The following is a 21,969-nucleotide window of genomic DNA, read 5'->3' on the forward strand; positions in this document are numbered from 1 at the left end:
TTTGTATGAAAGTACACAAAAATTTGGCTCTTCCTTAAATTCCTAGCACTACCACACGATCAAGGTGGCTGTTCCCTTCCTAATCTTAGATTTTATTACTATGCAACTTTTTTGCAACAAATGGCTCTAGTGATTTCACCTGGTGTGGGCAGCAGCCAATATGCTTTAAAACAGGGACTTCCCTTCGATCTATTAGCTGGCACTAGGAAGAAACACACAAGGAGTACTTCTACGACAACTAGAGCCCAGTTACTATAAGAAAACTAAATTTACGATTATAATTGCAATCTGGAGTATATGGAAAAGAATGGTAGAGCTCACAAAGATACCGAAATAAAACAGGTATACGCCACTGTGCCCATCCCCCCTCTTTCCTGCATGAATGTCTGGTCAAGCTATGGGAAGAAAAAGGAATATTGAAGTTGGGGGATATCTATTTTAATGAACATCAGCTGTCGTTCTTTGAGCTACAGCAAACGTTTGGCATTGCGGCTGGAACATTCTTTATAGACAGATTACCTGCTTTTTTAAATCAAATTAATGAAGAAAGAATTTCTCTAGGCAGGAATCTGCTAATAGAAACCATGTTCCTGTTGCAGGTCAAAATCAAAAATATCTATAAGATCTTGATAGATACCCTTTCAGACGACCTTGAGGTAGTAGATACCAAATGGGTTACTAAAGTAGGAGATCTCGATGTTGATGTATATAATTCAATAGCCTTAGTCAAAGGGACGTCCCTCGCAGCTAATTTGAAAGCTCAACATTACTATACGGTATATGACCTCTATTTCACCCCTGCAAAATTACACCGGTGGGGAAAAAGAGAGGATGATAATTGCCCGCAATGTGATCAAGGGCCAGCAGATATAGTACATATGTTCTATGGCTGTGAGAAACTGGGTCCATTCATTAAGCAGATAGGGGAATTTTAGTCATCTGCAATTGACATGAGTGTTAATATAACCCCAACCCTGATGTTGCTGGGATGTGACGAAAAAGCGCAAAGTGATCGCCACAAGGACAAGTTTGTCTTTGTCTCAATAGCGATAATCCAACTCCTTATTGCCACACATTGGAAAGATGCAGATCCCCCTCAATTTCAGGCTTGGCTGGGTCGCTTGCTGGCAATCTACCATCTTGAGGGAGCCTTATATAAGTGCAAGGGCCATAGCACAAAAAGGCGAGGTAGGGCAATTTGGGCCCCTATAAATAACAGGATTACAAACAAAATGTTTTTAAAGAGAAAGGGCAAAATATGATGTATGTTTCTCCTTTGGGTAAAGACCCTTGACATAATATATTACCCATGCATCTACTCACTTTTTTTCTGTTCTTGGTTCTTTTCTTCTTATGATTCCTCTTTTCCCGTTGTGACTGATCTGTTGTATTATTATATATGAATTTGCTCTTGTGCTACATGATTTTAGCTAATTGTATATATTATAAGGTATATGAAGTGTAAAGGGTTTTTTATATTGATATACTCTCTTCAAATAAAAAATGAGTTAGAAAACACTGTTAATTAATGCCACTTATTTAAGTTTTACAAAAGGGGGTGGTGATGGACGGAGCATCTGAACCAATCAAACACTCACACCCAGTCAACAGATCTGGGTTTAATCCATCACCATTCTTTAGCCCACTCTGCCACTCCAGTTCAGACATGGCCACATGCAAATCAGTCTGACCCTGTGCCTCATGGGAACAGTCCAGCCCGAACTGCCAAGCCATGCCTTCCCTGGACCGGAAACAAGCTTCCGAGGACCGGTTTCTGGCATTTCAGCCGTCTTCAGCCCGGCTTGCTTGACAGGGAAGACATGGCTTGGCAGTTCGGGCTGGACTATTCCCATGAGGCACAGGGTCAGACTGATTTGCATATGGCCATGTCTGAACTGGGGTGGCTGAGTGAGCTAAAGAATGGTGATGGATTAAACTCAGATCAGTTGACTGGGGGTGAGTGTTTGATTTGCTCAAACGCTCCGTCCATCATCCCCTATTGTATCACTTATTTAAGTTTAACATTCAAATGGCAATACTAAATGACTTACACTTTTTGAAAGGGTGAATAATACCTAAAGAAGCATGAACAGTGACGCTGGTCAGTTGTTTATACCAGAGTTTTATCATTTTTTTAAAATGTTTTGTTCATTGGAGCGTTATATTCGGGCACTGCCTGATGCTGCACCGAAGAAGACAGGGTGAATAATACCTAAAGAAGCATGAACAGTGACACTGGTCAGTTGTTTATGCCAGAGTTTTATAATTTTTTTTAAATGTTTTGTTCATTGGAGCGTTATATTCGGGCACTGCCTGATGCTGCACCGAAGAAGACAGGTGCTCAAAAACACTCACAATTCCAACCTTACCTACAGTTTAGAAGAATAGCATCAGCAAGGCCTGTGCGACATGTCTCTGGACTTGGAGAGGAAGTGGCAGCAAGGGGACTAAGGATGGGCATTTAGTTGAGGCACCAGAGTGATAATACAGCTGGCCGGAAACTAGTCTTGAGAAGAGCCTGGGGCATAGGCTGTGGAGTGGCCCAGAGGCCGTGAGAGGGGTGGGGTGGTGGGCTGTTCCGGTAAAGCAGTGACAGCCATACTTACGCACACACCAGACCGTGAATTGCCTACCTCAGCTGAATAAGCAAATGTGTGGCGCGTGTGACCGTAAGGGCGGACCTGCGCAGCAGAAGCTGATTAAGGCGTTTGCACTCTGCGCTGCGCTGAGGTAATCTTGCATCTCCATAAGTGATACTGCTGACAGTTACTGCCAGGGCCGGCGCTAGGCATGGGCAGTGTGGGCAGCTGCCCAGAGCCTCGCACTCAGCCCACCAGCATGGGGCTCACACCAGTGGTGTGTCCTTTTATTTTCCTGTCCATCCAACTGAAAGAAAGGTGTCTCCTTGCAATTAGGGTCCATGGGAGGGGCCCACTCCCCAGGCCTCTCAGGGAAGGTCTTGGGAGGCCTAGGGGAGGGAGACACTTCCTCTTGCCCCAATTGCAAGGAGACCATTCAGAGACAATGTGGGACGCCAATTGTCCAGCATTTTAGTGCCCTCACAGTTTAAACGTTCAGCCCACAAATAATACTCACACCTTCAGCCCGATAGGAGCTGTAAAAGAGGTGCTTGTAGGATGCTGGGAGGAGGAGCTGTGGGCCATGAGAGGTCTCCTGAGCTGTATCACTTATGTAAATTAGAGGTGCCTCTCACGTTGCCTTTTGGCCAGGGCCCCCTCAAATCCTAGTACTGCAATATATGTGGTCGTCCTATAGTCCAGGCAATGCAAGCCAGTGGGAGGAACACATAGTCCCGATCCCTTAAACAGTGGAAGAAATTAACTATTGAAGTCTGGGGTTCTCAAATGCAGTGTCAGCGGTCGCAGGGGGGAAGCTAGAAGTCGCAGTTGCAACGGTGCAACCCCTGGCAACACCAAAATGATGTTCATGGTGTGAGGGTCACTGTTTCCCAATTATATCTGTCTTTTAATACCCAAACTGAGGACAAGTGGGCCTATTTTTACGTTTACACTAGGGAGGCCTCTCTATGCCACTGAGCTGAACTGCACGCGCCCAAAATTGTGAAGAGGCTAGAAATTTAACGCAAGACAAAAGCAGTCCAATCATTTTCCCAATGAGTATTGTGCACAACTCCACAGCTTGTTAAGTTGATAATGCAAAACCTGCATGAATAGCTTTTGGTAGACTGTCTTCTGTCAATCACCGCTTCGAAACACACTCTTTTGAACTGTAGCAGCACATGCTGACCGAGGTGAGCCAGATAGATTGAGCTGTGGAAATTAAAAAAATATAAGACCTTTTTAAAATATATATCAGTCATGGTGGTGCAAATGGCATGGCCTTAAACACCGGCTGAGCCTCTTTGTTGCCTTGGCAACCTATGTGTGGTATTGGAAGAGAAATCTCTACTTCCCTTAGTTACTTACTGTTCTTAAACATAGTGATTGGTTGGAGAGGTAATGGGAGGTGAGCATTAATCTTTCAGTGAGCACTATATTATTAGATGACCTTTGGACCAGGGAGGTCTACTCCAGTCTCCCCAGCACTATCTATTAGTTGACACCAATTATTTATTGTCCTTGCTGGTCCTATAACAAAAATACAATTATTTTTTCTATGTTTGTGTAAGGCAAGGGACTATAACGAAACAGAGGGATTCTAACGATTGTCATAGCCAGAGCCAGATGGGCTGCAAAGCCATTAGAATATTGCACCTACTGAGGGTAGAGTGTTCATAATTGACAGGGGGAAGCAGTTATTTAAACATTTGAAGGTTGGAGCAGAAGGTCTGAATCAGCCATGATTGCAACTGATCCACTCCTTGTCTTTAATGGTGCTCTCAAAAGTTCATTATGCTAATTAACTGTTACTGCCCACATATGCAGGCAATAATGACCATGAGTTACCCTCCCAGCAGTTATGAGCCAAAGTCGTAGGCGATATCTGAAATATAATATGCAATTACTTATTTTATGACTGCAACAAGCGCTAATGAAAACTAATTGAATAGAGTTATGTTGTGGAGATGTGTTATTTAAGTAAGTGTATTATTGTAATTAAAATCTGGGCAGTTATTTTGCATCTGTCTTTATGTATGTAGAAAGTTCCTATAACTGGTAGCGTACTACAGCAAATCTGGGTATAAATAAGAGCTTAGTGACAGATAGTTTGCTTTTCTTCTTTCCCCTAGACCTTTCTATGACCAAGGGTAAATTATATTTATATATATTTGTGTTTTACAGGAATATATGCACCAATAGGATACGTAGTTCAAAGAAACGTGTGTTCCATGAGCAATCATCCTGATTTTTATTTAAGATTCCTTGACATTTCTAAACAGTCTCCTTGATCCTAAAAACGATAACCTCACAGCATTAGCAGAGCTACAGCTGGTGGTTGTATTTTTGCACCGTATACAATCCCCCCAAAATCGCTCTGTGAAGCTAGGTCTATTTTGCACAGATTGCAAGTGCCACATGGATGGTGGCCAATTATAAGAGGTAAGTTAGGAGTCTACTAGGCAGGGTGTTGTTACTCATATGAGGCCGAGTGTGCACCAGGCAGTGTTTAAGATTTTAAGCCCAGATGAATGGAAATTGATGAGGGGGTCATTGTGTAGGAAACAGAAGTAAGAATGTTCCAATGTTTCCACATCACATTTTTAATTTTGTTAGACGAGGGAACAAACAAGGGGCCAATATGAATTTAGTTTAGTTTGCAAAACAAATAAGGTCCCAGGAGGCATCTAGGGGACAATTAAGGTAGGATCCAGAGACTACTTTGTCAATCAGTCTATTAACTTGTCGTACATATTCAGTAGTTTAACCACCGTTTCTTCTGTGGAAGAAGGGGCTGTGGGTGGGACAGCAATGAGTTCCTGTCCGTGTGTTTTAAATATACGGTAGTGTTAAACATGCCATTAACTGGGTGAATTACAAGATCCAGAAATATCACTGACGTTCTACAGCATGACCATGCATGGGACCATTTAAAGTTCAGGTGATCGTCTTGTAAGAATCCATCCATAGAATAGTAAATGTTCATTAAGAGGGGTCCACCAAACGGAGAGTACACCATTTATATGACTGTGCCAAACTGTGGTCCTTTCTTTGTGGGGATTTGAGTAGGAATACAAGCAAATATCCTCACATGGGCCATCCAAAATGTTCACCGGGATGGGTGTGAACTTCACGTGTAAGTAAAAGTATAAGAAATTCCGAGTACGGGCACATTTTGTATATTTTAGGACAAATGTCAAAATTGAAGACAAGAGGCCAGAGGTGTGTTTACCCAGTGTTCTGACAACCGTGCTGTTGAAGCAAAGAGAGGTTGGAACAACTGGATATGCATACAAGGATTGATGTGCAGCGCTTTTATGAGCATGACTGTTGTACCTATGCAGAGCTCCTTCATCCGAATGTCATGATTCATGGACCATGCTCTCCTGTGATCACAAGATAGGTGAGGAGACATGCTCCGATGAACTACATGTTGTTGCCACCCGGTCTGTATGTACGGTATGCTCCCAATGTAGGTTCATGGAGAATAGAACCAGACCCCATAGAATTCCATTTCCACTCCCATAGTATATACCACATTTTATATTGGAATGTCTGTTGGAGAATGCCAGCCTTACTAATGGAGTGATTTCTTTGTTGTTTCCCTGTTTCCCTGTGTTTGCTTGGTTCCTACTGGTTTGCCTCCTTCTGTTACCTTGATTTTCACTATGCGCGTGATCTCACGAGATTACGGCATAGCACTTACTGATTATCAATCACGTGACACAGTAAGAAAAAGCACTTCCTCCGTTACTTCACTGCTTGGCTTTATGTTTCCTCCTATCGGAAGAAGGTATCATGCTTGGCAGGCACACATCCTGTTGTGTTCGAGTGCTCCGCGTCCTTGCCGTGCATCTTCCACCATTCCTTCCTATCGCTACTGGCATTGTTGCGTTCCTGTGCTCTGCGTCCTTGCCGTGCATCCTCTGTGGGTTTACCTCCCAGCCATTTTGTTGTCGTCTGGTTCATCAGGAGTTCTCTATCTGGACATTGGACTTCCCAAAACACTTGATGGAGTGATGGACTTTCTTCTACTTGCTACCTCCTGGCTAGATTGGCCAGCAAAGTTTGTACATTCCATGTTCCTTATTGGTCTTTTTAGGTCGAGGTAATATCCGTTCTGCCAAAGGCAGAACCGGAAGTCCGAGAATTAATGTTTCTTAGAGTGGCTGCTTTATCCAGCCTCTCTTTTTGTGTCTCCTCCATTGGCTGGCTTCCTAAACGGAGGCCAGCCATTGGAGGAGAAAGCCATCCCTCCAAAGAAGCTCCGTCTTTTTCGGATTTGGGGGCGTAAGTTTTGCTGTTCTTTAGACAGTGACGTTGTCTGTCACTCAAAACAGCAAAACACGCCCCCAAATCCGAAAATGTTCAGAGTTGCCGGTCGCCATTTTGCTGTTTGTTAAAGATGAGGTCAGTCGCCTGCTCCCGCTGTCCTTGTTCCCACCCCCGCTGTTCGCTGCTCCGTGTTTGTTTGTTTCACCTACAATCCTTTGATCCTGTGGTCAGAGGTTCGAATCAAAACACGAGCGTCCACTGACGATGAGATGTGTATATAACTGTAGGTACAGGTTGTATAACCTTTCACGGATTATATGTTTTGATTCTATTCACCCATAACAGTAGCATCTATCTTAGAGCAGTGGCCCTGATGAAAGTCAAGGGACTGTTTGCCCGATAGGCAGAAACATGTTGGCCCGAATTGCGACAGTCATTTGTTTCATACTGTCGTTTGCGCTGTTCCTAGTTTTTAATTAGGGGATGTGCCTGTTGTTTCGATTAAAGTGTATGTTTAGACACATCACCCTATTTTAGTCTCACCACCTTATTGTATGTTACACTGTTTGTTTATTCCTTTTTCACTAACTATCACAATCAGACCAATAATTGGAGGTTCAGTATCTACTGTAGACCGCATCCAGTACTTATTTTGACTGTGTGGCATGAGGTCTAGATGATCGAAGGACCTGCCAGGTCACAGTGTGGACTGCCAAATGATAGGACCAATCACCTGGTTTGTTTGATGGTTATCCACAAACTATGCGTACTGTATCTGGTTTGACCAGTTTCTCATTTGGGTCTTAGATATCACGACTCCCTTGTTGCCACACATGTGTCTCTCTTTCCCCTCCTTTTCTTTAGACATTGTTATATGGTGACTATAGCACCCACTGACATAGAGATATATCTGCCAGTGTTCGCCAGCAAGATGCTTGGCTTCTAGACCTCCTAGGTTCTTGTTTGTTATTTCATATTTTATGAATTGCCATACCTCACTTCCCTTTTGTTTTGTTCTTTTTCCCCCTTTTGTTTTCCTTTTCCATGACTTAGATATAGGTGTTTATTGATTCCGTTTTATTATACCTTCTCAAACTTTATTTTTGTATCTCATATACCTTTCATTGATTGAGTGTATTACATTCTGTATTTTATGCTATGTTTTGGTTTCAATAAACTTGAACTTAAAAAAAAGCAAGAGGCTCTTCCTTTAAAGGCTCAAAGCTAGGCAGGAAGGACCACAAGGGAAAAATCTTCTTTTACAATCAGTGCATATCTTGACTGATGATGTAGATTGTGTTGACAATAATCAGCAAGGCACCAAACTTCTCTGAAATCAAAAGGGAGACAATAGCCGAGCAGGATAATTGGTTCAGTCTAGAGTCAAATGATCCACAAGGGAATGGTTGTGGAAAATAACAAGAAGAATAGAAAATACTGCACCAGACAACAGAGAAGAAAAATATCACAAGGATCCAGTTAAGAAAAAAATGTGAAATAAAAATCTATAGCAAGGGAGAATTAAGCGCAGAGAAACTTCAGGGAATCAAATGTATTGCAACACATCCACCCTTTTCAAGTGCTTCCTTTTATATACCAAAATCAGAAACTGATGTCAGAGGAAGAGAAAACACCTTGAAATGGGAAGTTCACATGTCTCCAATGGAGAATCCATCATCATCGATTGGAGATTGTATGTGGTTAAGCTATACGTTCCACCTGGAGCTTATCGCGTCTGTAATCCTATGAGAAAGTCCAAGTCCTTGCTATGAGTTGATCTTGAAACTTATTGCTACTGCCCTCTCTCTATGCTGTCACTTTCTGTGAGGAGCCATTCTAAGCTCCCATGAGCAGTGGCACCAGAGCAACTTTCACAAACGAAAGGACTTGTTCTGAACTTGGAGCAGTGTACGGAAAACCGGAGCATGTCCAATACTTCTTTGTCTCTGAACGTTGCACAACAGTGAGTAATTTCTAGTTCTTTAGCTTTTGACATCAATGCAGAATGGATGTTATGGTCATCTGCACCCATTATGCTCTTTTTTCCGTACAAGTGGAAACCAAGTACAAAATCTCGACAATTATCCAGGGAAAATGCAATTAAACTGGGACAATTTTACACTGGGAGTAACAATAAGCTTCCAAAAAAGGTCTGAGTATCTGCAAATTGTGTCTCAAAACACTCACCCACTCAATGTTCCTGGTGGAAAGAATGCACCTGAAAATGCACGTTTGCAAACCTTTCTCTTGAATATAGACTACCCCACAGACAATCCACAGAATGGTGAAAGGGAGCCGAGACCTGTACTGCAAGGTAAGTTTATTGATCCTTCACCACAAAGCATCAGGCAGCAACTCCCGATTTCGGAATACCAAGCTACATTCCATGATCGCCCAACATTCCAATCCTCGAGGGATGAGGATTGGAATAAGAGTAGATAAAACCCCCCTCCCTTCCAAAACATCCACAGAACACCCACATGAAATAATATGTAAAATGCTTATCTGCAACTAGGTAAAGAAATGTAAACCCACACACTAAATAAAAAATAACACTCTAACTGAATAATAACACATGCCTACTACATATACTATAAAGAACACGATATTAGAAGATACTAGAAAAAGGTAACAATGCACAAGAAGCAAAGATAACATTGGAATAATTGCAAATGAAAATGTAGTGTAATCAACATTACAAAATCTTTGAACTCCTGAGGAAAACTCCTGAGGAGAACTAAAAGAAAAGTTATGATATGCAAACATAGCATTGGAAAAATGGTAAATGAAAATGCATTGTTGACAGTGGGCAAACAATCATTTTCGGAACCTTTTACATTACAAGATCTTTGAACTTCAGAGGCAAGCATCTGTTCTGTTTTCAACCCGGACGAAACCCCAGAACATTTGCCGTGTTCGCTGTCTCCTTCGGTGACTCAACACCCATTTTCTCCCCACTCATATTCAGCCTTGGCTGTGGGTACCACAGCCACTTTGCTTTTGTTCCAAACCTTTCCATTCGCCAGAACCATGACCAGGTCACTCACTTCCTTCACCGAATGCAGTGATGAAATCCAATACTGACCTTTGCGAACCTGCTGGGGAATACGTATCCCCTCAAAGTTAGTGGTTTGAACCTTACACTCCTTGCCTCCATACCCTTTAGAAATTTACTTCTCCTGTACACATCTTCACACATCTTAAACACTATTCACTTTCACACCATCCAGGCTCTTCCTATTTAGCAATTCCTTGTTCAAACGTGTACTGGCAACTCTGCCTCTCATCAAGGAAAAAGGAAATATCCCTGTGCTAGCATGAGGAGTGGTTATCATGGCCCACAACATGTCCTTGACAACTTTCCCCCAATTTAGACCATTAACCAGGGCCAACTGAAGCTGGTCTTTTACTGCATGATTGACTCTTTCAACAAGGCCATTGCTGGGGGATATTACAATGACGTTTTTATGTGTTTGATTCCACATTATTTAAGGAAGTCACACATTGTATTTGATACCCGTTGGCTACAATTGTCTGTTACCAGTTCTTCCAAAAAGCCTTCTCTCTCAAAGACATCATGGAAAAAAACATGACTATTTTGGAATGTACGCAGTAGACAAATTTTATCTTTGTCTACATGGACATGTAGTTGACTAGAACCAAGGCATATTTAGGCCAACTGCCCAAAACCCCAAAAGGACCGGACATATCAAAAGCTACTTTGTGCTAAGGCACACTGTTGCTGACTACAGGAGTGACAGGAGATGGTATTGTGGCCTGCAACTTATCACTCAGAATACATGCACTACACTCCCTTACAGAGTGGTCAACTGCTCTGTCTAGTCCAGGCCACCAAACATATTCTCTGTCCCAGCGTTTCATGGCACGCATGCCCACAGGTCCCTCATCTGCCAACTTGAGGACCTTCGATCTACTGCGACAGGAACCACCAAACGTTCACATCTTAATAAAATGGCATTCATAATAGACAGCTCGTTGACAGTTCTCCAAAACAGAACCAGCTCCTCATTCATACCTTGTGTGCTAGGCCAGCAATCAGTCACACAGTTCATCATTTCCTGCATCACCTTATGCGATATTGCCACTTTGCAACACATGGAGTAGCCCTTCCACAAGTGACAGTATTAAGTAATTCTACTGAGGTTTATGATTGGTGCGAAGGGTGATAGGCTCCCCTAAACAAAATTCCTAAAATACTGCACATCCCACCATAAAACAAACACCTTCCTTGCCGTCCTCCCTCTTTTACATCAGAACTGCCTAAAGACCATGGTTGCTGGCATCGGTCATGACAGTGCATCGTTAATGCATGTTGAATGATTTGAGGGGTTTGGCCACTACAATGTTCATTTTATTGACTCAAACACTGTGTCATACTCATCACTCCACATGAACTTTGCACTTTTTAAAAATAAATCTCCTAAACATGCTATTTTGGAAGTAATATTTTTTACAGATTTGGCAAAGAAAAGATCTGGAATGATCCTTGTTGATAGGCGCAGCCGCCTCCTCAATAGCTTTCAAAATCTTCATTTTTGGTTCAATCCCTGTACTCGACACATGGTGTCCCAAATAGTCCACACCCTCACAATGAAACCTGTACTTCCCTTTCTTCAAAGTCAAACCTGACCTTTTGAAAATTTCCAACACTCTCCCAAGTTTCTCGTTATGTTTGCATTCATTCCTCCCATGAAGCAAAACTTCATTCAGGAAATATGACACACTTGGAACTTCCTTAAACAAATAACCCATCAATCTTTGGACGACTGAGGAAGTTAAACCTAGCTCGAATGGCATGTTTTTATAGCGGAAAGCTCCCTCAGAGGTTATGAATGAAGTTAAGTGCCTTGACTCTTCACATAGCTCAATTTGATAGTTCACCGCTGACATGTCAAGTGTGGCGAAAACAACAGCTCCCTCCAAGGTGGATAATAACTCATTGATGTTAGGGAGTGGCTGGTGGTCAACCCAAATGTTGGAATTCAGGTCGCGCAAATTGACACATAAATGCAGGAATTTGTCTGAGATGTGTGCCTTCACAACCTGGAGCCAACCACCCTGAACTCTCAATGGGTTTGATGATTCTCAACTTGCACAGTTTTTCGAACTCTAACTTAGGATCCCTTCTCAAATTGATGGGGTCACATCGTACCGTATGTACCCGAGGCTGGGCATTTTCTTTTAAAATTATGGGATATTTGAAACCTCTTAACGTTACAAGACAATCATTAAAGACTTCAGGGTATCTGCTACCCATTTGTTCTCAACCGCGTTGCACATGTCGCCCTTGTAGGTCTCTAAGAGACGTTGTCTGGTTAATAGTAGCTCGGGAGGATTAGGATCGAGAATTATGTCCAACTCCCCTTGCTCATTTCACCCTAATAGGTTCGACCCACCTTTAGCTACATAAACCCAGTCTGTCTCAAAACCCAGAATGGCATCAAATTGCCTTAGCAATTCCACCCTCTTTTCACCATAAGTAAAACTTTTGATATGTGACTCATAGAGATGGGGAAAGTTTAATTTAGCAAATTCTCATTCACCAATCAACGTAAAAGGCAAACAAGAGTCTTCCATGACCTTCACCGTAGTATTGTTGATAGTAATGTCACACAAAGGAGGTTTCCTTTACCTAATGTTGCAAATAGATGCTACTTGGTTGTTACCCTCATTCATGTTTGGTGCCGACAACATTAATATTGCACTTTCATCATCATATGATGTAGTTTCCTCAATGGATATTTCAAAAGGGTTATTCAAAGTTTTTTTTACCTTTGTTTGATTTGTATATTCTGGAACAATTACACTTTTTTCACATTTAAAACATGTTTGGTTGATGGCAGGACAATTCTTATATAAGTTTACATGTGAAGTACTTCAACACCTAAAACACAACATGACTGTGCTGTCGCTCTATCCTTTAACACTAGCACGATTGTTAATTTCATGTGTTTTGTCAACAGAAGATTTAATAACCATTTTGTGTACCCTTTAGTCTACTTGTTTAGTAATGGGCTTGAACTCGTGGGAAGTAGCACACATACTCATTTCCTTCATGCAGTGCTCAGAATGTTCTATACTTCTCACAATTGTTAATGCTGTTTCTAAAAACGTAGAACATCCACAGCTAACAACCTATCATGGATTTTCCTATTACTATTTTTCTCCAATCAATTGATCCTTTTTAATTTCATCCATTAGAACGTGATAATTGCATGTAATAGCTAGCGAACATAATGCAGTAACAAAGTCATCTATAGGTTTTCTTGGTGCTTGAGATCGTTAAAGGAACGTATGCAATTCTAGTACCACAATCCTTTTATGATTAAATCTCTTGTGGAACATATTACTAACAGACATACACTCATCCACAACTTCAGCATCTCCATCTTCCCCGTGCCTACCCGTACCATCACAGTTTCCACAGGAAGAACTTTTAGTATGCTTCTGCCCTCAGAACCAATGTTATATACCTATGTTTTTTAAAAACTTTATTTTCAATTTTGCAACATACAATTGAAGAACCCCTCCACCCCAATAGGCATCGTTAAAAAACATTTGTTTACAAATCGACAGACTTATTATGGCACATCACGGATTTGGACAACAATTTAAAAATAAAACCGAAGTTCATGTGGTACTATAGCAGTTAACAGTATTACAGACATTGTTAGGGAAGCCAAGCCAGGCCCCGCACCGCTCACCCTGCAAGTGACTTCTCAGTGATCTTCACCCTCTCCCTCTCCCCCTCAGACTCTGATGCGTGTGCTGAAAATAATTCGCCACTAATCCCCTCTAAGTCGCTTTGTGACGATTGCCCGCCGGTGGCAAGACCCGTCATACACATGGTGCGCCACGCTAACAAATCATTGTGTAATTTTTCATCTTTCCTAGTGGCCTGCATCTGTGTTTCCTCCGCGAGGGTCCATTTCCTCACATCCTTCAGCAAAGTGTCCACCTCGGGGGCCCTCTGTCCCATCCATGTGATGGCGACCCTCCGCCTAGCCAGCACCAACATCAGTTGTAACAATTTAAATGGAAGTTTCCTTTTCCTAGGCTTGGGTACTAATCCCACCAGGCAATGCAAGGGGGATGGTTCATTTCGGAGGCCAGTAGTAGCCGCTATACGACCTACAACCCCTGTCCAGAAACTCCCCACCAACGGACATTCCCAGGCCAGATGAAGAAACCCCGCGCCCCCTACACCACACCTGGGGCAATTGTCCCATCTATCTTCCGAATAACGACTCACCGTTTTCGGAGTGAGGTATGTGCGGTGAAAAAAATTAAAATGAATAAACTTAAAGCGTGCATTACAGGACACCCGCCGTGTCAAGATCCCTATGCCCTTGCGATGCCCCTGGTCTAGGGGCGCACCCAAATCTGCCTCCCAGGCCGCCCACGATGGTGGCACCGGGAGGGGGGGGGGGCAGAGTCCCACTTCATAGCCGCGTAAAGCAAGGCTATCAACCTCCGTCCTCTGCCACAGTACAATAGTATATGTAAGGAATGGGTCATCGGGGGTATCTCCGGACACTGTGGCCAGACCGTGCGCACTATTGAGCGCAATCCTTGATAATGCAGGAATTGACCTCCGCTAAGGCCAAATGACTCCTCCGCCAGCTCGTATGACAAGAAGCTCTCTGAGGGGTACAGATCTGCAAGGACCTCACACCCCCCCTCCCGCCATTCGCGAAATGACATGTGCTACTCTATTTCCACCATGGGTGCCAATATCCAAAGCGGTAGTTCCCTGTGGAATGGCGCAGAGCGCAGGACCTTTTCTATAAAGCGTTGCCAAACACCACAATGTTACATATTAACAAAGCTTACTTCTTTGATGTGAAGGTATCACAGTCAATGGCTGGTAGGTAAGATTCAAATCCCTAATGCCATTGCTCCCAACAGACTGGAGGTGGTGCAATAATTCTTTCCATAGTGCAAAGAAAGGATGCACCATGTCAGAATGCAGCAACAGCTGTCTGTTCATGCACCAACTGATTGCCTTACAGGTCAATGAAACTCTCACTGCATATTCACTGAAACTGTTGACAGAACATATGAGGTGTGCTAATCACCCCTGAACTATAGAAGCAAACACAGTGTGTGCCAGTCACCATTAGGCACAAGAGAGACAATTATTCCTAAACAAAATGGCTGATGATGGGCATAAATGTACTGAAATAGTCCCAAAATAAAATGACTACCGTTACTGCCACCGTCTATACATGCAATGCCCGCTTAGATGCCTTATTGCTCAATAAGTGCTAAAATATGGGCTCCCAACACCCAGAATGGCTGCCAATATGGATGCAGCCACTTCACTTTACAGTACGTGACGATGCACAAGCCAAAAGTTAATGCACGGGCCTTGCCCACACCCCAATATGGCTGCTGAGGATTACACAATGGGTTCCAGAGAATGGGGTGTGTGGTGCAGACTCCAAAATTGAATGGCTGCTGTGATGCCATACACACAATATGATGAGTCACTGCCTTGAATATGGCTGCCATAGTAAAGGGCACCAGGCTTCCTGTTTAATTGGGTTCCTGCACTGTAGGAGAGCGTGCACATCAGCTGAGAGGAAACGCACACCAGGCGCGCACAACGATGATCACGCTGAGGGGAAGCATGCACAAGGCGCTCCCGACAATGATTGTGTGCCGGGAAGACAGCAGACCCAATTTCCCAGAGTCTGAGAGGAACCTTGCCAGGAACCTACAAACACTCACCCAGAAACCACCACAGTCCCCACAGTACCTCACAGATGATCAAATTACTGCCCCTGACACTGTTAAGTGATGAAGCTGATTCAGCCAAAATTGGGCCTTGCCTTACTACCCAAGTTCGGCTATGATGGCCTTTTATTTCCTTACTAAAAGTTGTCGAGGGGATGAAAACACATCAACATTATACTTACAATGTAGTCATGCTGTCAAGACCACTGATTCTGGATTCTAAATATGGATTTTTATTATAGAGGCAAAAATAATTGGATATACACACACCACAAAATCAGTGAGTTAAGGTACAGGAAAATCAATACAGAGCCAAATCTACGTATATAATTGATTTGGCAAAAGAGGCACAAAACAATAAACTCCAAGATTAATACACAACCCAAGATGGAGGCGGAATTCAAATCCCTTTTCATTAGGAAAGAATACATGAAATATCTTTCCCTACACTACTCTCATGAATGATGGTTCTGATGGGTTCCCCTATCTTAGTTCCCAAAGGTCTCAGCAAGTGTAGACTTCCTTCGAAGTACTCACGTCAAATAGGTCAAAATAGCTTAAAGCTATGGAGCCCGCTCTCAAGAAGCTCCTTCTCCTCTGAAAATCTAGAAGTCTGATTGTCTGTCCCTGCGCACAATACATAAAGGATAAATTCAGCCCCCCTCCCAAATGTATCACGGGACAATTATTTCACTTTCAGCCTTCCAGTAACTTTCCACAACTTCTTTAAGTAAATCCTCTTCACTCCTTTGTGACCTTGTAGTGTAGATAGGCCAGGCAGAGACGATATCCTCCCTTCTTGCTTCTCAGACTGTTCAAAAGTATTCCAGTTCTCTCCTTCATAATGAGGATAAATTCCTTCTACCTACAATGAGATGAGAGCATACTGTTCTGGCACATTCAGAGATACTTTCAATTATTTCTTCAGTGGCTGAAGAACCGAAACTGTAAACAGATTTTAACTTTGGGCCTAGATTGCAGACAACTTTAACACACACAATTACATTAATATGATTATAATGTCTTTCTGCACCGGTGTATACAACATTAATGGTGTCTTCTAATATATGACAAGTCTATGTAAAACACACATTACATCTCTTGTCTAACGTGTAAAATAAATGCATTTAATAAGCATAATACATTGTGATACTGAAAACATATGCGGGTGCGTGCAAATCATGAGTATAACACACCTCTATTCTTTAGAGTGCTGTTTGCGCTCTATCAGTCCCCCCCTCTTATGACTAGTGCCATAACACCAACATCCTACTTTCTCATACAGGTCTTTCGGTGCAGAAGAGATCGGCCTAAATAGAAGTTGTAGCTTGCCGTTCCTGTCTGAAGGTCTCATAACCCCTTGAGTTGCAGATAATGACTGTCCTGCAGTCGTTCTAACTGCTGCTCTCGTTTCTTTAACCCCTTCGATGCTCATGACGAGCTCAGCTCGTCATGAGGCACAGTGGAGCTGTGCTGATGACGAGCTGAGCTCGTCATGAATAAAGGAGCTTTCAAAAAAGTCAGCACCGGAGGGGAAAACCCTTAGCAGCCAAGGTGTTAAGGAGTTTTCAGCATGATGTGCCTTTTGCCTTTTATAAGCCTTAATGGCTCCTAATATCACGATGATACAAATGACTGCTATAATGATGGGTTTCAGGATGTATCCCACTATCCCTTGTCCCAGGCTTCCAAACCAACTTCCAATCTTCCCAAAACCTTTGCCAATTTTTTCCCATAGGCCTTCTGCAGCCAAATTACGCAGATCTTGATGGATTTCTAAAATGTTACTGATATGTTTTCGTATATCCCGACTATTGTCTGGAATATATGTGCAGCATTGCTGCATTTTCAAATAATTTACAGACTCCTCCAGCCTTTGAGAGAACATCTAAAGCAAGTCGATTTTGAAGAACCATAGTGTTTCTCGAGACCATCTCCCCATCCACAAGTAGTACGATTTGGGCGGTATTCGCAGAGAGTTTATCTACTATAGTTGCCAGCTTTCTAATTTTCATATCATTCAAAATCACACCCACACTCAGTATCTTGGCTCCAAATATATCACCAACAACCTCTCCAGCACTTACACCACGTTTTCCTCTGTGAATGCTTTTTCCCTCTAAAGACCATAGATCTTCTACATGGAATAATTTGGGAAAAACTACTGCTAGATAGCAAGTGCCATACCAGTTTTTGGGCAATTTCACATACGCACTTTGTCCACACATAAAATACACATTTGGCACTATGGTCAACTTATCCAATAATACCTTTCTTATTGCTTCTTCAATCCAGAAAATATGTTCACAGTCACTCTCACCCACGAAGATCTTATCATAGTAAGTTGATGGGTGTCTAATGCACAACTTCCCCTTTTGCTTAAAGTCTAAAGCTATGGGACCAGGGCTTCCTTTTGCCTTGTGATCTAGTTCTTTCTGTGCCCATGGAATAATTTTATGCTTTGGATCTGGCCTAAACAATGTTTGTCTATGTCTATGTCGATCTTCTATCTGATCTACGAATTTCTTTTCCACCTCAGTTAGCATTCAAGTTAGGTTATGCCTGTGAGCATAGGAAGTATCTAATGTAATAGTGTGCATAAAATATGTAGACATTCTCTGTTTCTTCTTATAATAATCATACTTATTCATGTAAGCCTTAGATTCAGCCTTTCTTTCTTTGTTGGCCACTTTGCTACTGTTGCCACATCTCCTCTCTGTTTTTCCTCTTGATCTGATCCTTCTGCACCAGACGGTTCACTCTGTTCTGGTTCAAAATTCACTGCCACAATGTCATCGATCTCTGAGTCTGCATTCGCCTCGGAAGATGCCGGATTTATTCTGGGTCGCTCAGCTGGTTGTTACGCTTCATCGAGAGTTCTCACGATTGGGCTTGTTCTTTCTGTTTCTGTTTCTGTTGCACACTCGATCTAACTTCTCAGAACAAGAGGCGTTGTTCCATCCACAGGTTCTGGAACTCTGCGAGAATGGGAAGCAGGGATCCAGTTTGGCAATCCTCCAAACTTCACTGCTGCACTTGCGACCAACAGCACCTGGTAGGGTCCCTTCCAACGGACATCAAGGCAACACTTCCTCACATGCTTTCGGACCATGACCCAATCCCCAGGGCTCAGATCATGCAGCAGGTCACTCGAGGTGGATGCAGTCGCAGCTTCGACCTGGTGGGACACAGAACCAACCACATCAGCCAGTCCTTTACAATAATCCATAATCAAATCATCTGTGATGTTTATCAATGCTGTAGCTGGCACCATAGACAGTTGCATAGCTCTTCCCATCAATATCTCGTGGGGAGAGAGAGCCCGCTCGGTCACTTCTGCACTTTCTCCTGCATATCCTCCATTGAAAATACAAACACGTAAGGCACAAAAGCGAGCTACTTCATCAGAATAGTCTTCTCCTTTGCCATGGGCTGCACATTTGACAGCTGCTATAGCCCTAGGCTTCTGTAAGGCTTCCAGTAAATGTCGAACATATTCTCCGTTACGTTACTGTCCAAAGTCATGAACCACACCAAACCCATATTGGCTGTCTGTATATATGGTCACTCGAACTCCATCTGTAATGGTACAGGCACGTCTCAGGGCAACAATTTCGACCACCTGAGCAGCATATACTCTTGTTAGACAGACATCTTCGACTACTCCCAAAATAGTACAAACAGCAAAAGCTGCTCTCAAATACCCTTCATTGTCTCTTAAGCATGAACCGTAAAAAAAAAGGATTAAATCAGATTCGGGTTGTGGTTCATCAACAATGTCAGGTCTGGGTTCGGTAGACAGTTCAGTATCGTCCAGACAGTCATGCTCTTCACAATCTTCTCCTTCCTCTTGCGGAAGAGGCAACAGTATAGCAGGGTTCAGGGTAGTACACCGTTTCAAAGTAACATTTTCAGCAGCTAATATGACTTGCTCATATTTTGTAAGCCTATTGTTTGTGAGGTGCTGTGCCTTTGTTCTTGTCATTAGTAATTCCACTGAATGTGGCACACATACCACAAATGGGTGACCCATTACTATGCTTTAACATCTCTCAATGCTGACACCTGTTGCAGCAAGGGATTTGAGACATCCGGGCAATGCAGAAGCTACAGGATCTAATGTAGCTGGAAAGTAAGCCACTGGTCTACGGGCACCTCCATGTGTCTGTACAAGGACCGCTAATGCTCATCCTTCTTTCTCACAGCAAAAGAGCGAAAACACTTTATTGTAATCATGCATTACCAGGGCTGGAGGGCAACATAGGCTTTCTCTTAGCAAATGGAAGGCAATCAAGCTGTCATCATCCCATGGTAACGGATTACTAATGTCTTATTGAGTCAATCTTAAAAGTTGCAAATGGGGGTGGGGTCGCACACTACTCACACACCGGCGCTGTCGCCCGTAGGGGTGAAGACAGCGAAGATAGCAGAAGATCGAAAGATGATGCATCGCGAACACTTTACTACATTGACCAGAGTCCTTAGGGGCGACACCGCCGGTGTGTGAGTAGTGTGCGACCCCAACCCCCATTTGTAACTTTAAAGCTCCCCGGAGCAGCGGGCTGACGAGCCTGGGATCCTGCACCTACGCGCCAAAGTGGTACTATACCTGGCAGATATTGGCAGCCATCGGCAACCCCAGAACACTGCCTATCCCTGCTGACGAGGGGTGAAACCCTGAAACACGTGTCCAGGGATGGCGAAGACAGCAAAGATAGCAGAAGATCGAAAGATGATACTTCACGAACACTTTACTACACTGACCAGAGTCCTTAGGGGCGACACCGCCGGTTTGTGAGTAGTGTGCGACCCCCACCCCCATTTGTAATCTTAAAAGTTGCTTTGCTTGAGAGAAAAGTTTGGGATCCATTGTTGACAACAGCCAACCATTCCCAAAAAAATGCGGACTTCTTTTTGTGTTTTCGGAGTTCCCATTGCAGAATCGTCTCTATGCGATCCGATGACACCCTTCGTTTTCGTTCTCAATTCGATGTCCCAGATATTGCACTTATGTCTGACAATATTGGAGCTTATTTGGGAACACTTTGTGTCCATTCTCTGCCAAATCATTGAGCAAAGCCACTGTATCAATCCTGCAAGTATCCTCAGTCTCTGATGCGACCAACGGGTCGTCAATATACTAAACCAGTACTGAGTTTTGGGGCATTACCAATCCTTCAAGAGTCTTTTTCAAACACTGGCTAAAGATAGAGGGACTTTCTGTAAACCCTTGTGGGATACAACACCATGTTAACACACAATCGTCTATCCTTAACACAAAAATATACTGGCTATTTTCGTGCAATGGTATAGAGAAGAAGGCCTGCCACAAATCGATGACTGTGAACCATTCGGCTTCACATGATATCTGAAATAGGCTGATAGCTGGATTAGGTAACACAGGACAGCACGGGATCACGATTTCATTAACCCTGCGCAAATCCTGCATTATTCTGTACATGCCGCTAGGCTTTTGTAGTCCAATTATAGGTGAATTACAGGGACTTCCCCTTACCTCCTTCAGAATGCCGTGCGCAATCATGGACTCAATCACAGGTCGTATTCCAGCCCTAGTTTCTGGAGTCAATTTATATTGTGGAATTTGTGGAAATTCAGCATTGGGTTTGACCTGTATCTTCACAGGTTCGACCCCTTTGATCAATTCAATGTCCTCACCTGTAAAGTCCCATACCTTAGATGAAACAGACTCTCTCAGGTCATGCGGTAAGTCTTCTATTGTGAGAACCACAAACAGTTCTGCAAATAGACTCATATTTGCCACCTTAAAATCAGCGACTTCATCATATGTTTGCAACTCCACACCTCTTGGAGTACATGATATGTTACAATTTAATTTACACAAAAGGTCTTGTCCCAACAGACAGACCGGCCAGGAATCACACACTATAAACTGATGTTTATCTCGAAATGGTCCTATTGCCACAGATAATTCAGTTGTGAATGGATTAATAATCTTCAAATTGGCTACTCCTACCACTTGGATCGATTTTCCTGACAAAGTTAAATCTGGGACCACTTCTGTCCTTACTGTGGAGCGTGCAGCTCTAGTGTCTAACAAAAACATAACAGGATGTCCATTTGCCTTTGCATCTACAAATGGTCCACTTTGGTCCACTTCTAGGGCAGCATCCAAAGTGCATTCTCCCTGCTCCCCCCTCTGACACTCATGTGGATCTGAAAGTTGATCTAATCTATCTTCTATCGCAAAGTAAGGCATCTGCCAATATATCTGATTATTCATGGGTATTCTAGGAGGTTGTGGTATCTGCATTTGAGACTCACAATTACCTCCATACATGGATCTAGGTCTTGTTACAGTATTCACCCTTTCTGA

This window comes from Lissotriton vulgaris, chromosome 1_1 (assembly GCF_964263255.1).
Source record: "Lissotriton vulgaris chromosome 1_1, aLisVul1.2, whole genome shotgun sequence".
Taxonomy (NCBI): Eukaryota; Metazoa; Chordata; class Amphibia; order Caudata; family Salamandridae; genus Lissotriton; species Lissotriton vulgaris.